The sequence below is a fragment of the Cololabis saira genome, chromosome 3 (genome assembly GCF_033807715.1).
Source record: "Cololabis saira isolate AMF1-May2022 chromosome 3, fColSai1.1, whole genome shotgun sequence".
Classification (NCBI taxonomy): domain Eukaryota; kingdom Metazoa; phylum Chordata; class Actinopteri; order Beloniformes; family Belonidae; genus Cololabis; species Cololabis saira.
This window is the reverse complement of record NC_084589.1, coordinates 55555766-55574067: the sequence shown is the minus strand read 5'-3', so window position 1 is coordinate 55574067 and position 18302 is coordinate 55555766. Positions and strand designations below refer to the sequence as shown.

Sequence of the window (18302 nt, the reverse complement as noted above, 5' to 3'; positions counted from 1 at the left end):
TTAGTTAGTTAGTTAGTTAGTTAGTTAGTTAGTTAGTTAGTTAGTTAGTTAGTCAGTTAGTTAGTTAGTTAGTTAGTTAGTTAGTTAGTTAGTTAGTTAGTCCATAAGTGGAGATTTGTCTTTTGTCTCATAATACAAAAACAACAGCAACAAACACTTAACATTTAAACGTAAAAACATCTTAGTGGCAGAAAAGGAGGAACAACAAGGACATGTAAATAAAAGACAGGTTTATCTATGAGACGTCCCTCATTCAGAGACTTAATGGCGTTATTGGGAATGAATGAGTTTTTAAATATGTTACGTTAGCCTTTGGTCCACGGTACCGTCTACCTGAGGGAAGTATTTAAACATTTAAACTCATTTTAACATTTAAACTCTGCAGAGGTTGAGTAGATCATTTACTATCCTGGCAGCTTTTTTCCCAATTACTTCCTTATAAATACCACTTAAGTTTCTCTGTGTCTTCCCTATTATTTTTGAGGCTAGATTCACTATTCTTTGTACTTTTCATCTATTTTTTGTGTTAATGTTGCCGTACCACATGATAAAGGTTCAGATTCCCTCTATGAGCTTCTTATAAAGTCTCCAGAATCTGCTTGATCACAGTTATTAAACTACTGACATTCAAAAGTAGAAAAAGGGAAATAAAACTCACACAGTCAGAAACTCTTCATCCAGATGAGTCCTCGCTCCAATCTGAGTTGTATTCATGTACAGATGGTTTATTTTATGTTAAGTTAATGTAATGTTTCTGGGTGAGAGTTAGCCTGTAATCTGAGCTGTGAGGTCATAAAATAGACTGATGTCTCCAACTGCAGAATCACTGAACTTTGTCCTACAGAATACTGCAGTAAAACTTGTTATTAGATTAATATTTAACACCCAGCAGGCACAAGTTGCCACCTTTAGCTAGCCGCTAACCGCTAAAGGTACCGGGTCAGGACTCTGAGATCACGGTTCAGAAAGAGATTTACAATATATGTGTTAGCAACTACTGAAGACAGCCGCAGCTACTTCGTAGGCCAAAGAGAGGACTGGCCCCTTAACGGACCCTCATCACACTAATCTGCCCCCAAATCTGCCCCAAATCTGCCCCAAATCTGCCCCAAATCTGCCCCAAATCTGACCTAAATCTGCCCCCAAATCTGTATCAAAGTCTGCCCCCAAATCTGCCCCAAATCTGCCCAAAATCTGCCCCCAAATCTGCCCCAAATCTGCCCCAAATCTGCCCCCAAATCTGCCCCAAATCTGCCCCCAAATCTGCCCCAAATCTGCCCCCAAATCTGCCCCCAAATCTCCCCCCAAATCTGCCCCCAAATCTGCCTCCAAATCTGCCTCCAAATCTGCCCTCAAATCTGCCCCCAAATCTGCCCCCAAATCTCCCCCCAAATCTGCCCTCAAATCTGCCCCCAAATCTGCCCCAAATCTGCCCCCAAATCTGCCCCAAATCTGCCCCCAAATCTCCCCCCAAATCTGCCCTCAAATCTGCCCCCAAATCTGCCCCAAATCTGCCCCCAAATCTGCCCCAAATCTGCCCCAAATCTGACCTAAATCTGCCCCCAAATCTGCCCCAAATCTGCCCCAAATCTGCCCCAAATCTGCCCCCAAATCTGTATCAAAGTCTGCCCCCAAATCTGCCCCAAATCTGCCCAAAATCTGCCCCAAATCTGCCCCCAAATCTGTATCAAAGTCTGCCCCCAAATCTGCCCCAAATCTGCCCAAAATCTGCCCCCAAATCTGCCCTAAATCTGCCCCCAAATCTGCCCCAAATCTGCCCCAAATCTGCCCCCAAATCTGCCCCCAAATCTGCCCCCAAATCTGCCCCAAATCTGCCCCCAAATCTGCCCCCAAATCTGCCCCCAAATCTGCCCCAAATCTGCCCCAAATCTGCCCCCAAATCTGCCCCAAATCTGCCCCCAAATCTGCCCCCAAATCTGCCCCAAATCTGCCCCAAATCTGACCTAAATCTGCCCCCAAATCTGCCCCAAATCTGCCCCAAATCTGACCTAAATCTGCCCCCAAATCTGTATCAAAGTCTGCCCCCAAATCTGCCCCAAATCTGCCCAAAATCTGCCCCAAATCTGCCCCCAAATCTGTATCAAAGTCTGCCCCCAAATCTGCCCCAAATCTGCCCAAAATCTGCCCCCAAATCTGCCCCAAATCTGCCCCAAATCTGCCCCCAAATCTGCCCCCAAATCTGCCCCCAAATCTGCCCCAAATCTGCCCCCAAATCTGCCCCCAAATCTGCCTCCAATCTGCCCCAAATCTGCCCCCAAATCTGCCCCAAATCTGCCCCCAAATCTGCCCCCAATCTGCCCCAAATCTGCCCCCAAATCTGCCCCCAAATCTGCCTCCAAATCTGCCCCAAATCTGCCCCCAAATCTGCCCCAAATCTGCCCCCAAATCTGCCCCAAATCTGCCTCCAAATCTGCCTCCAAATCTGCCCTAAATCTGCCTCCAATCTGCCCCCAAATCTGCCCCAAATCTGCCCCAAATCTGCCTCCAAATCTGCCCCCAAATCTGCCCCAAATCTGCCTCCAATCTGCCCCAAATCTGCCCCCAAATCTGCCCCAAATCTGCCTCCAATCTGCCCCAAATCTGCCCCCAAATCTGCCCCAAATCTGCCCCCAAATCTGCCCCAAATATGCCCCCAAATCTGCCCCCAAATCTGCCTCCAATCTGCCCCAAATCTGCCCCCAAATCTGCCCCAAATATGCCCCCAAATCTGCCCCCAAATCTGCCCCAAAATCTGCATGTTTTAGATGTTTCCCTGCTTCAGCGCACCGTGATACAAGTGCCTGTGTCATCAACAGACTTGTGCAGACCTTGGTGACGAGCTAATGAGGACCTTTAATTAGAATCAGGTGTGTTGGTGCAGGGAAACATCTAAAACATGCAGGACAGGGAACACGAGCACCAGGATTGAGAAACACTCTAGTCTGCTTTTAAATCTCATCTTTCGCTGTCGTTTTGGTGCCAGATGCATTCTGGGATACACTGTAGCACACTGCTGTGTGAACGGTCTGCTGGAGCAGCGTACTCAATCGTTCATTCAGTAGGCAGTATTCAGTGCATACTTTGCAGTATGTAGCATGTAGTGCGGTAGTGTCTGAATTCGGAAACGGCCAGTATATACAGTACATTGCCATGGAAATATATGGGCTTTTATTTTGAAAATATATCATGTTTCAGACTTCTTTTTCAACTGACATCTGGTTTTTTATTTTTTTTCCCCATAACATCATACTTTCTAAATAATTTATAAACTTTCTGTAAGTTCCATATGCTTTTATTTTGAAAATCCAATCTAGAAGCTGATCCTGTTAGCCTTAAATAGTGAATAGTGACAACTGTGAATTCAGCTTCTCTTCCTCCCAGCCGGTCTCATTTATGAGTTTGGGGAGGGATGACGGCCATGACATTCATATATGACCTTTCTAAGGAAAAGATAAGATAAAAAAAACACCATATTTCCCTCTTTTACTTCTTTAGTTTTTTAGCAACTAATCTAACTTAGTCTTTTAGTATTTTAGTTGTAACAGTGAAGAGAGAAACCACGGATGTCAATCATTGTAAGACATTAATGTCCCAGGAAACAGAGGAACGCAGCAATGTGTGTTTTATCTTTTACTTGTAAAAAATGAGGGCACAGCGCTGAGATTTAAACAAAAGTCTAATTCAGGATTTGTACAACTTTCTTTGTTTTGTGTGTTTGGACGTTTGTGAGTTACAGAGTTCTGGTAGTTACATTCTCAGGTAAAACTCACGCTTTATGTTTTAAGATACTGAAGCAACTTAGAATATGTTTTTATAGATTTTAGAGGAATTATGAATGTGGCAGGAATAAAGGGACCTGAAATTAAAGAATAAAATAAAATAAATGAAAATCTCCATTTTAAAAATTCATTAAATCCCTTATCCCTTAAAAATTCAACTTTTAGATCACAATATTTAGAAAACAACTAAAGTTCCCAAACCTTCCTTCCGAACTCGATAATTTCACAGAGTTCCTCACAAGCTTGATACGTCACAGTTTGATGAGAAAACAGTTTCAGAATGAGTTTCTCCTAAAAGGACCCGCGTTATCTGGTTTGTTATTAACTCATTAAGTCACATAAAACAAAGTGAAGGTTGGAAAGTACCAGAAAAACCCGACTCACATGTACACATGCACTCACACCTGTATATATATATATATATATATATATATATATATATATATATATATATATATATATATATATATATATATATATATATATATATATATATATATAAATGTTTGACTGTCAAAGAGGAGACACACACTCCTTCACCCAGGTACAGAGCAGTAACGTCTGTGTAACTCAAACACAAAGTTGTAAAGAAAAGAAACAGAACAGTGAAAAGTTTCCTGAAACAGATAATCAGGCGAGGAAGGTTCTTACCTGTTTGGAAGCGTTGCCGATGAGTTTGATGAGAAAATGATTTCTGGATGAAGGTTTTATAGTTACAGCATGTTTTATAGTGATCACACATGACGAGTTATCTGGTCTGTGATTGGCTAATTCAATCAAAACAAACTATTCAACGTGAAAGTGAAAGCCATGTACCATGTAATAAATTACCAATAATGTAATAAGGTATTACGTTATCGGTAAAAATTATATTACACTATCCGTCAGGATATTTTATTACATTATTGGTGAAGTTATTACATTATTGGGTTTTATTACATTTTCGATTGAGTTAAGTGCAAATTTTATTACATTTTCAGGAAATTATTACATTATAGGAAATTAATACATTATAGGAGATTATTACATTATAAGAAATTATTACATTATAGGAAATTATTACATTATAGGGTGAAATTATTACATTATAGGAGATTATTACATTATATGAAATTATTACATTATAGGAAATTATTACATTATAGGAGATTATTACATTATAGGAGATTATTACATTATAGGAAATTATTACATTATAGGAAATTATTACATTATAGGAGATTATTACATTATAAGAAATTATTACATTATAGGAAATTATTACATTATAGGAGATTATTACATTATAGGGTGAAATTATTACATTATAGGAGATTATTACATTATAGGAAATTATTACATTATAGGAAATTATTACATTATAGGAGATTATTACATTATAGGAGATTATTACATTATAGGAAATTATTACATTATAGGAAATTATTACATTATAGGAAATTATTACATTATAGGAGATTATTACATTATAGGAGATTATTACATTATAGGAAATTATTACATTATAGGAGATTATTACATTATAGGAAATTATTACATTATAGGAAATTATTACATTATAGGAGATTATTACATTATAGGAAATTATTACATTATAGGAAATTATTACTGTGGCAGGGTGGAGGAGCTGCAGCCACTCAGGTTGATTGGGGCACAGGTGGCCCCAATCAACCTCTCCACCCTGCCTGGCTTGATAAGTCATGGCTGCACAGCAGAAAGGGGCTGCTGCTGCTGGGAGAAGGTTCTGCACGTGTGTCTTGGGTGTGTCTGGAGAAAATAAACAGAGTTCCTGCACTGAAACCTGTGTCCTCTGTCCTGTCGGTCGGCCCCGTAGCACTCGCCGTGCTACACTGGCGCCCAACGTGGGGCGCGAAGGATGGAGGAGAGAGGCATGGAGCGGGCCCTGGACACGCTCGCCCGGGCCATGGCGGGCATGGCGGCCGCCTTCCGGGACCAGGGCGAGCGGCAGATGGCCGCCATAGAAGCCCTGGTGGCCGCGGGGCGACCCACCCCTGCACCCGGTCTGAGGGCCGCCGCAGCAACGCGGGAGGAGCTGGCGGCGCCGCAGCTGAGAGGCCGGGAGGCAGAAGCTGCGGGCCGCCAAGCGACGGCTCCCGAGGCGGCGGGACCCGCGGAGCGACCCATCCCTGCACCCCGTCTGAGGTTTGCCGCGGCAGCGCTGGTGGCGCTGCAGCCGACCGGCCGTGAGGCAGTGGCTGCAGGCCGCCAGGCGACAGCTCCCGAGGCGGAGTTGGCGGGGAAGGCGGCTTCGGAGGCGCAGCCGCCAGCGACGGCGGGTCCCGCGGAGACAGGGCCGGACCTGCGGCCAGAGCAGAGTGTGGGGGAAGAGGCGGTCCTGGAGGCGAACCAGCAGCCCGCGCAGGGCTGCGTCGCGGAGGTGAAGGAGGCAGTCGTGCGCGCACCGGGTGGCCCGAGGCCACAATGGGCCCGGCCCCGAGCGCATCCTCCACGGCGGGCGGGCCGACGCCGGGGGCGACCACCCCGACCATTCTGCGGCTCAGGCCGACGCCGGGGACGACCTCCCGACCGGTCTCTGTGGTCGGCCCGTCGCCGAGGGCGACCTCCCGACCAGCCTCGTCAGCCGGCCAAACCGGGAAGGCCCGGAGGCGCAGTCTGCGGTTCCTGGCTTCCTCTCCCGCTCCGAGGGGGGCGGGGGGGAGTTGGCTCGGCCGGATGGTCCCCGGCCTGAGGTTGACGATGGGGGTGTGTGGCAGGGTGGAGGAGCTGCAGCCACTCAGGTTGATTGGGGCACAGGTGGCCCCAATCAACCTCTCCACCCTGCCTGGCTTGATAAGTCATGGCTGCACAGCAGAAAGGGGCTGCTGCTGCTGGGAGAAGGTTCTGCACGTGTGTCTTGGGTGTGTCTGGAGAAAATAAACGGAGTTCCTGCACTGAAACCTGTGTCCTCTGTCCTGTCGGTCGGCCCCGTAGCACTCGCCGTGCTACAATTACATTATAGGAAATTATTACATTATAAGAAATTATTACATTATAGGAAATTATTACATTATAGGAAATTATTACATTATAGGAAATTATTACATTATAGGAGATTATTACATTATAGGAGCAACATTAAAGGACCCAAATACATGAGAGACTTGTTGCCACAGAAACCGTCCAGACCGCTCAGGTCTCCTGGTTCCAGTCTGCTCTCTGTGCCCAGAACCAGAACCAGAACCAGAACCAGAACCAGGACCAGGACCAGGACCAGAACCAGAACCAGAACCTGAACCTGAACCAGAACCAGAACCAGAACCTGAACCTGAACCTGAACCTGAACCAGAACCAGAACCAGAACCAGAACCAGGACCAGGACCAGAACCAGAACCAGAACCTGAACCAGAACCAGGAACCAGAACCAGGAACCAGAACCAGAACCAGGAACCAGAACCAGAACCAGGAACCAGAACCAGAACCAGGAACCAGAACCAGGACCAGAACCAGGACCAGGACCAGGAACCAGAACCAGAACCAGAACCTGAACCAGAACCAGAACCAGAACCAGGAACCAGAACCAGAACCAGAACCAGGACCAGGACCAGAACCAGGACCAGAACCAGAACCAGGACCAGGACCAGAACCAGAACCAGAACCTGAACCAGAACCAGAACCAGAACCAGAACCAGAACCAGGAACCAGAACCAGAACCAGAACCAGGACCAGGACCAGAACCAGGACCAGAACTAGAACCAGAACCAGGACCAGAACCAGAACCAGAACCAGAACCAGAACCAGAACCAAACACGGAGAACTATCGTTCAGCTTTTATTCTCCAGAGATCTGAAACAAACTACCAGAAGAACTCAGAAGAAAAAAAGCAGGCACTCTGGTGGATTGAAAAAAGTTAAAAACAACTTTATTTTACATGCGTTACGTCTAGAAAAACCAAAGCGTGTCGGCTCGCTCCGTCCTCAGGGCGTTTGGAGACAAGAGACAAAAACAAACATAATTCTAGGGGATTCAGTTCAGCTGTGGCTCCTCAGGTTGGTGCAGTTCTCCTCCAGGCCTGAAGGGGGCGCTGCCAGAAACACCCCCGTATTCTGCTGAGTTCAGCACTCCTCAGGTCAGTGCAGTTCTCCTCCAGGCCTGAAGGGGGCGCTGCCAGAAACACCCATATATTCTGCTGAGTTCAGCACTCCTCAGGTCAGTGCAGTTCTCCTCCAGGCCTGAAGGGGGCGCTGCCAGAAACACCCCCGTATTCTACTGAGTTCAGCTGTGGCTCCTCGGGTGGTGCAGTTCTCCTCCAGACCTGAAGGGGGCGCTGCCAGAAACACCCCCGTATTCTGCTGAGTTCAGCACTCCTCAGGTCAGTGCAGTTCTCCTCCAGGCCTGAAGGGGGCGCTGCCAGAAACACCCCCGTATTCTGCTGAGTTCAGCACTCCTCAGGTTGGTGCAGTTCTCCTCCAGGCCTGAAGGGGGCGCTGCCAGAAACACCCCCGTATTCTGCTGAGTTCAGCACTCCTCAGGTTGGTGCAGTTCTCCTCCAGGCCTGAAGGGGGCGCTGCCAGAAACACCCCCGTATTCTGCTTCCTGAACAATGAAACACAATCAATTGACTGTTATGAAGATACACAGTGTAGCAGTATAACGTAAATCATGGGTGCCAAAATGAAAACCACACAAAGAATAATAAAACTAAAGCTAAAGCTGTTGTTATTACGGCCTTCACACTTACAGTGCTAGGGCCCTAATGTATCTGTAGAAATTATTCTTTCTTTATTCTTTCTTCTGACGAAATTAGGGCCTTTTTTCCCCTAAACGTGCCCCAAAAGGCACCAAATTCTGCACCAATCCAGTCCTGGTGATAAATGTGATATTTAATGGTTTGCATTAATGGGCGTGGCCTAACGACTCAACAGCGCCCAGTGTCGCTACCTGATTTGAGTCCCTACCCTATTTGAGTCACACATGCGCAGTCGCGTCCAACATCGTCGGCCATCTTGGAAAGCCAAATACGGCAACACCACTTGGACAAACTATGTACATAAAAATAAATGGAAAAACAGCAAACCCTCCATAGTATGTTTTAAAAACGAAATAAAAAAATATATAACATCTATAAAGGTACTATCAAAAGAAAATCAGTCTAAGTTACAATCTTGCTACGCTTAAACACTTTTGTTGAAATGTCAACCCCTGTGATTAATTTATTTTGTGATTATTTTATTTTATTTTTTATTTTTTTATTTAATCTTAGACTCTACTCACAATAAGTTAGGGATATAGCTATACATTTTTTCCGAGATAATCTTCTAAGATTAAATAAAAAATAAATAAATAAATAAATAAATAAAATAGTCACAAAATAAAATAATCACAGGCATTGACATTTTAAAACATAAATGGTTTCACATAAATCATTTATAGACTGATTTCCTTTTGATAGTACCTTTATAGATGTTATATAATTATTTATTTCGTTTTTAAAACATACTATGGAGGGTTTGCTGTTTTTCCATTTATTTTTATGTATATAGTTTGTCCAAGTGGTGTTGCCGTATTTTGCTTTCCAAGATGGCCGACGATGTTGGACGCGACTGCGCATGTGTGACTCAAATCGGGTAGGGACTCAAATCAGGTAGCGACACCCCCTAGAAAACTTTGTTCCTCAAGCCCCATAATACGGTTTGACGTACATGCACGAAAATCACTACACACCTGTATCATGTCACAACTTAAAGAATGGGGTTTCTTCTGATTGGTTGTCCCTATTTTCTGTTATAATTTTTGAATGGTTTGACGCGAGGCCGGTTCTAGGGGGGGGGGGGGGGGGGCTGTGCCCATCCAAACGTGCGTCCTGCCCACCCAATCAAAGTTATGGGGATCCTTTATTTTTTTTATAAATTTATTTTTTTTATATATAAAAAAATATCACAAAATATCTGTACCGTTTCTGATTGGGTCGGCATTGCGCATCATTTTTAGACAGAACAATGAACGCATACCGCAAAAGTTGTGTCTCGGCGACGTGAGACGTGTTCAGAACAGCAGACACACTGAAGGCTGATTTATGGTTCCGCGTTACACCAACGCAGAGCCTATGGCGTAGGGTACGCGGCGACGTGCACCGTTCTTTGCGCGTCGCCGCGTAACCTACGCCGTAAGGCTGATTTATGGTTCCGCGTTACACCAACGCAGAGCGGTGCGCGTCGCCGCGTACCCCGAGACGCATCTCTCCATCCCGGCGAGGGCGGAGAGCGCCGGTGCAGGTGGCGGTGCTGCAGTGCCCTACAGGCTCTGGAGCCGCCAGCCTGCCGCGGGACCTTTTAAATCGACACAGAGCCTACGCCGTAGGGTACGATTGATTGATAAAAAAAAAAGAAAAAAACATTAAATAAATGCAGCCTCAACAGGGCACAAGCCAGTGTCCTGTTTGTGCCGGTGTTCTGCCATTTTTTGCTGCTTTGCCAAAAAATGCTACCTAATGGTTTTCTACCTTTGTAGAGCTACAATTTTACTGTGTTTTACTCCCTAAACCACTTCCTTTCCCCCCAAGTGGTCCTTGTCTCTTGCCAGGCCGTCATTGTAAATAAGAATGTTCTTAATGACCTGCCTGGTTAAAGGAGCTTGAGGCAGGATTGTGGCAGGATTTATGAAAAAAATTCGTATACGTTTTAAGTTTTCTAGTAATAATGTCAGATGAAGCGTTCCAAACCCAAAAGAATGTTTCCTCTAGTGTATCTCTCCTTTGCCTTGAACAGGCTGTTGCTGCAAAATGTGCTGCAATTCGGTCCCGAATTTCCCGCTCTGTCCTGCGGATGTGACGTCACATGACGCTGCATGCGCGTTCTCCCCGTTCTCCCGTGCCGGCTTCGCTGTTGGCTGCAGTACCCCCGACGGCCGTCGTGGTGAAGGGCGGCGCTAGAGAGTCTCATTTCTTAAAAGGAGCCTCAAGCTCCTTTAAATAAAGGCGAATGACTGAATGAATATCAAATAAAGTGGTATATTTATTTTTTTTGTCTCTCTTTATCGTATAATTTTCACAAAGTGTAATGCAATTCATGTCATGGGTCGTGTATTTTGAAGGATCAAATACTCAACATCCCATATTATCATCGTTCTACATCGTGCAAGAAATGATTGACGTGGCAATCAAACTTTGAAAATGGACTGTGCGCATGCGCAGAACCACAGAGTAGCATTTCTCTAACAAGGATTGGCAGAACACCGATCCCAATCCTGGGTAAATGCAGAGGGAAGTGTCAGGAAGGGCAATTGGGTTAGCATACTGTGGAGAAGATAGATGAACTGATATGATGATGGCATAGTTTTCTATGCATTTCGGGGGTTTGACCCCCCAAAATGTTTTCGCCCGCACCACGTTGCAGGAGATCCATCAGCACCATGGAGATCCACCCTACATTTCAGTCTGCCCACCATAGTGGGCCTCGCTAAATCCGGCCCTGGTTTGACATAGGAAGTCGTGGGTGGTGTCATTTCTGATATGCTTATGGGGGACGGTGGCCGTGAGTGCGAGGGCCCGTTCATCGCTGCTTGCAGCTTTAATTGTTGTTGCTGTGGATTTGGATCCAGGAAGAAGAAGCAGAAATGAGGAGAATTGTGTCATGACGTTCTCCGTGCCTCGCTGGTTTGATCCAGATAAATGATTAATCACCATGGATACAGGGATAACCCTGTTACCATGGATACAGGATAACCCTGTTACCATGGATACAGGGATAACCCTGTTACCATGGATACATGGATAACCCTGTTACCATGGATACAGGGATAACCCTGTTACCATGGATAAAGGGATAACCCTGTTACCATGGATACAGGGATAACCCTGTTACCATGGATACAGGGATAACCCCGTTACCATGGATACAGGGATAACCCCGTTACCATGGATACAGGGATAACCCTGTTACCATGGATACAGGGATAACCCCGTTACCATGGATACAGGGATAACCCCGTTACCATGGATACAGGGATAACCCCGTTACCATGGATACAGGGATAACCCTGTTACCATGGATACAGGGATAAGCCTGTTACCATGGATACAGGGATAACCCTGTTGCCATGGATACAGGGATAACCCTACCACCTGAGGGTCTGACTAATACCTGGAACAATCACTACCGTCCCATAAGAATACCGTCCCGGTCCAACCAGGACCGGGACTAGACTGGTAAGATTAGACCGGCCCCAGGATCTAGACCGTTCCCAGGATCCAACCAGGAACTAGACCAGTCCAACCAGGAACTAGACCGTTCCCGGGATCCAACCAGGAACTAGACCTAGTACTATAATTGGTACCCCCCTTCATGAGACTGTCAGGACCATGGAGAGATCCATCAGAACCATGGAGAGATCCATCAGGACCATCAGAACCATGGAGAGATCCATCAGAACCATGGAGAGATCCATCAGAACCATGGAGATTCATCAGAACCATGGAGATCCATGAGAACCATGGAGATCCATCAGAACCATGGAGATCCATCAGGACCACGGAGATCCATCAGGACCATGGAGATCCATCAGGACCATGGAGATCCATCAGAACCATGGAGATCCATCAGAACCATGGAGATCCATCAGGATGGTTGTTTGCTCTCAGGGAGGAGGCTGTGAGGGATCAAGGTGTGTTTACCTGCAGGCTAATGCCTGTGTTGGCTAGCCTACGGTGTGAAGTGGTGTTGAGCCACATTTTGTAATAATTTTAATTTTTTGTAATAAATGTCCAAAATGTAATAACTTTTTCATTTCATTTTGTAATAAATTGCCCCATCTTGTAATGAAATTTGCCACGTTATGTAATAAGTTATTGCATTTTGAGAAGATTATTATAAAATGCACTTGCAACTTTTTTATTTTCTAGGAAATGTAATAACATGGTGCATTATGTAATAAAACCTATTATTGTTGTTTGTTTAACAATGAATTCATACAAGAGTGACTTTTGTTGTTTTTTATGCAATTGCCCTTAGAGCTATGTAGCCAATAAATCTATGTATAAAACTCCAAATATAACTTTAGTTGCCTATTTGAAGTTTGGAATTATATAGGCCAATAACAAATGCTTTAGAATTGTTATTACATAATGCACCATGTTTGGAGATTGCCGGTAGTCCTGTTATCGGTTTTGTTTTGTTATAGGTTTACCTAGGTTTTCTTATTTAGTGGGGAAAGTGCGTGGTCCGACGGCCCATTGCGTGGCTGGCCCTGTGCTGACCCTTCTTTTGTTCTTTTTGGCTGGGATCTCCATCTCCTTTTGTTTCATTACTTTTGGGTTAACCTTTTCCCTTTGTTTTTGAAAAAATAGCGGGGAAGCTCCAAACCCAGCTGGGGATGTGATTGCTCGGCGCGCACAGATAATTTCACTGGCTTGCTGCACCTGTTACGTATAGAGTTGTTTGGTGGACTGGTCGTAGTTGTGAATTCAGGGTTGAAATGGCTGAAATTAAGGCGTTTTTTGCTGCTCCGTCTGAGGACGCCTTAGAAAAATGCACAAAGGAGCAGTTGCTTGGAATTGCTGAGCATTATTCAGTGGTTATTGTTGGGGATAAACGTCTCAAGGAGAATATTAAAGCGGCTGTGAAGGCGAAGTTAGTTGAGATAGGAGTGATGACTTTTGATCCTGGGGCATTTCCTCCAGTTTCCACTACTATGCCTATCCAGACGCATGGGCTAACTTTTGAACAACAAAAGGAGCTTCTTTTGCTGCAACTGCAATTTGATGAGCGTAAACATGAGTTGGAGGTGAAAAAGCAGATTGAGGTGGAGGTGATCCGCCAACAAACAGAAAAGATCAAATTAGATCTGGAGGTACAGCGTCTGTCTCTGGGTAAAGATAGTGAGGGGTCTGAAGATCAGGGCAGACAGGTGCGTCCTTTTGATATTAATAATCTGCGATTGGTGCCACAATTCAGTGAGAGAGACCCAGATGTTTTTTTTTGCGTTGTTTGAACGTGTTGCCAAGGCGAGGAGCTGGTCTGATGTGGACTGTGCATTACTGCTCCGTTCTAACGGGTAAGGCACAAGAAGCATATTCTTCTTTGAGCTCTGAAGATAGCGCTAGCTATCAGAAGATAAAGACCCCGTCCACACGTAGCCGGATATCTGCGGATATCTGCTAAACCGGAGATATTTTCCTACGTTTGGACCTGTCATCCACACGAAAACGCAAATAAACGAAGGTTTAAAAAAACTCCGGGCAAAGTGAAGATTTTTGAAAACTCCGTTTATGTAGATGCGTGTAGACAGAGACAACCGGAGTTTTGCGTTTTCGAACGTCACATTATGCGCCAAAACAACAACAAATCTGCTCTGACGTGCGACTTTTGTTTACTACAGAACTACAGATGATCCAGCATCTGTTCTCCAAGCTATTTATTAAATAAATTGTCTCTGGTCTTGACCACCACTTACTGCGTTACACCGACGCAGAGCCTACGCCGTAGGGTACGCGGCGACGCGCACCCTGCGGAGCCGCGGAGGCGCAGCTTCCCCGGGAGCCGCAGATGATTTACAGGTTAGAATGCTTATGAATGTGGTCGAAAACGCAGATCTTCGGTTATGTGTGGAAGGGTTTTTTTTTTAAAACGATGTAATGTGGATACAAATTTTTTTATAAACGGAGGGGGGAAATATTCGTTTTAAAAAATACCCGGCTACGTGTGGACGGGGTCAAAGTCTGCTGTGCTCAGGATTAATGAGCTTGTGCCAGAGGCATATCGTCAGCGATTCAGGTCGTGGGAGAGGAGAAATGGCCAGACGTATGTTGAATTTGCTAGGGACTTGGCTAGTCATTTTAAGCGCTGGATAACTGCACTTGAGATAACCACTTTTGATGACTTGTGTGATTTGGTTATTTTGGAGCAGTTCAAAAATGTGCTCCCTGGCCAAATGGCAACATACATTAATGAAAAGTAGGTCACCACTGCTGCGAACGCTGCTGTGTCAGCAGATGAATATATGCTGCTCCACAAGGGGAGTTTTAGAGAGCGCACGGCTGTGCATGATGACACGTGGAGAGGAAATCAGTTTGACGCTGTTTCGTCTGACCAGAGGCGGCCAGGGAAAGCTGGCTCGTTGAAGTTTGACCCTAAACCACGAGGTAATGTCAATAAGGGTACAAGCTGTAACTGTTGCCACAAGACAGGCCACTGGAAAGCTGAGTGTCCTGTGTTACAGACTAGGAAAGAGGGGGTGAAGCCTAATATTAAACCAGCTGCGGCTGCTGCACCTGTTGCTACAGGCGGTGTCTCTGATGCGCTTCTCTCTGGTTGTGAACCTGAGGTTCTAGCTGCCTATCATCCTTTTATAAGAGATGGTTTTGTGTCACTAGTTGGAAGCAAGGCAAAAGTTCCCGTAAAAATCTTGAGGGATACAGGTGCTTACGACTCGTACATAGTGGACTCTGTGTTGCCTTTTTCAGGAGAAACTGACACCGGTGACCGCATCCTCAGTCGGGGGATGGGTTTAACCATTCTGCCTATTCCCTTGCACAAAATTATCCTTGACTGTGAGCTGGTGCAAGGCGAGGTGGCTGTAGGGGTGCGGCCGAGGCTGCCCATTGAAGGGGTGCAAGTTATATTGGGCAATGGCTCGGCTGGTAGCCGTATTTGGGCTGACACTCCCCCATCACCGGTAGTTACACTTTGTCCGATTGACTCTGTTCCTGATGGCTCCAGGGAGGTCTCTTCACATGAGGTCTCTTCTGCTTGTGTTGTCACACGTGCCATGGCTAAATTTTCCACTGTCTGTGTCACACAGTGAACTGCTGCAGGAGCAGCAGGGTGATTCATCCTTAAAAGAAATTCGTGATCATACTTCATCTGTTTCTGTGATAAGTAGTGTGGCAAGTGGCTACTTCTTGCAAAATGGACTGTTGTTCAGAAGATGGGTCGATCTGGGTGATGACGCTGTGGGTGGTGCCGTTTACCAGTTGGTTGTGCCAGCTAAATTTCGTCCCTTGGTTTTAAAAATGGCCCATGATGAGAGTGGACACTTTGGTGTGAGAAAGACTTATCTCAACATCTTGACGCATTTTTTTTGGCCGCGCGTTAAAAGGGATGTCGCAGGTTTCATAAAAACTTGTCATGTGTGTCAGTTAACTGGAAAACCAAACCAGAGTATCAAACTTGCTCCACTGCAGCCTATTCCTGCTGTAGGAATAGGCTGACCTTCTTACAATCCCTAAGATGCCCGGATAAAAGGCTACTGAGGTGGTGCCTGTGTTTGCAGGCCTATGATCTTGACATCAGCTGAATTATTGAGCTAGTGTATACTGCTTCATACTGCATGCTAGACTTGTTTTTGCTCTGCCTATCGTCTTAAATTGCTTCCTCAGGTACCGAGGTTGCTGAGGATGGGTGGGGGGAGTAGCAGGTTGGGGTTGCAGGGGGAAGTTAAGTGTACATTTGTTTTGTTTTTTTTCCCTTTTGATGTTTTGAGTAATTTAAATTGTTTATATTTTGTATTTTAGGAGCGGGTGTTGGAGTGCCGGTGATCCCTTTGGGACCCCGACTTTATGGGGGGGGTGTGACGACCCTGTCTAATTGTGGGCATGCCTGACTTTCTCTCTGTTTTGTTTTGAGGAGTCTGGAGTGAGCTGAGCTGATTGGGCTGATTTGGAGCACCTGGGCCCAGTACTACAGTAATACAGTACTACAGTACTACAGTACTACAGTACTACAGTACTCAAGTACTACAGTACTACAGTGTTCCAGTACTACATTACTACAGTACTACAGTACTACAGTACTACAGTACTACAGTACTACAGTGTTCCAGGCTATAAAACCTCCCTGCCTTCAGTGTGGCTCTCTCTTCCCTGCCAGCCCCATTCATTTGTTTGGTTTTGATTCTATTTTTCTTAACAACACACACCACACATTTTCCACATTCACACACACTGACACTACTGATGCTGACCTCCACACCTCACAAGTTGGTTTGTTTTGCATTTGCCGTATTTTTCTTTAAAATAAATAGCATATTTTTATTTGCACTGTGTTGTTGTCCATTTTTGTCATGGCCTACGGGCCAGGTTATGACAATAACTAATAATAATGTCATAATCCGTGTATATATCACGACCACGGATCCCATTGACTTTGCATGGTACAATATCCGTGGTGCTCACACGGAATTATACAATTTTCCGTGTTTATACCACGGAAAATAGTGGTGAGAGGTCGTGGGCATTTCACGGATTTTTGTGGGATCAGGTTGCCTTGTTGTTCCTCCTTTTTTGCCACTAAGATTTTTTTGCGTGTAAATGTTAAGTGTTTGTTGCTGTGTCATGTTACTGTTGTTAGGAGACAAAAGACAAATCTATACTTGTGGACAAACTAACTAACTAAGTAACTAAGTAACTAACTAACTAACTAACTAACTAACTAACTAACTAACTATATGTTCAAACCTCTTGGTTCTGGTTAGAATTCTGGCTGCAGCATTTTGAATAAGCTGGAGTTTATGTAACATTTGCTTTATCAGTCCTGCAAAAAGTGCAATAATCTGATCTACTGGAGATAAAATCATGAAGCAGCTTTTCAGAGTCTGATTGTGACAGAAAGCATCTTTAGATATATTTCTGAGATGATAGCAGGGACGGACTGGGACTAAAAAACGGCCCTGGACTTTGACTACGCCCGGCCCAAAGCAATCGGCGTGTGGAAACTCAACAAAAACAACAACAATAACGCCTGGCATGAGTGTCACAATACTTAATTGTGGCTCATGATACTATACCAGGGGTCGGCAACCCGCGGCTCTAGAGCCGCATGCGGCTCTTTAGCGCCGCCCTAGTGGCTCCTGGAGCTTTTTCAAAAATGTTTGACCTTTTTTTCATCTTTCTTTCTTTTTCTTTTTTTCTCTTTTTTTCTTCCTTTTTTAATCTCGACATTTTGACTTTTTTCTCGACATTTCGACTTTTTTTTCGAGATTGTACTTCAACATTAATCTCGAAATTTCGACTTTTTTCTCGACATTTCAACTTTTTTCTTGAAATTCTGACTATTTCCTCGACATTTCGATTTTTTTTCTCAGCATTTCGACTTTTTTCTCGACATTTCGCCTCCGCCATTTGCCTTCATTCTTATACTAGACTTTTAATTTTTTGCGGCTCCAGACATATTTGTTTTTTGTGTTTTTGGTCCAATACGACTCTTTCAACATTTTGGGTTGCCGACCGCTGTACTATACCATCCAAATTATAGCAATAGCACTGATTTGAGTAGATGTGTTAAGAGCATAGTATTCTAGTTTAACTTGAATACTCTCACATAGAAATGAAGGTCTCACTGCAGTCCCTCTGGTTGAACCAATACAAAACACCTATCTGAAATACACAACACTGTATGACTTATGATAAATCACAATGTAAAGAGGGTGTAAATATACAGTTTAACTTGAATACTCAATGCTAACCTAAAAAAACAAACCAGCAATGCCATTTTTCCGCGTTAAATCGACGCGGAGCCTACGGTTACGCGGAGACGCGCGCCGTACGTGCGCGTCGCCGCGTGACCTACGGCG

The 18302-nt window shown here is 44.8% G+C and overlaps 1 protein-coding gene across 2 annotated transcripts in view; it reads right to left on the bottom strand.

Moving 5' to 3' along the window:
- LOC133440575 (NLR family CARD domain-containing protein 3-like) overlaps positions 1-785 on the bottom strand; it is a 36556-nt gene extending 35771 nt beyond the window's left edge. For both annotated transcript variants that reach the window (XM_061717887.1, XM_061717891.1), the window contains exon 1: positions 659-785. The gene's annotated coding sequence lies outside the window, so the exon portion shown is untranslated. The remainder of the gene's footprint in view (positions 1-658) is intronic.
- Positions 786-18302: the final 17517 nt, after the last annotated feature.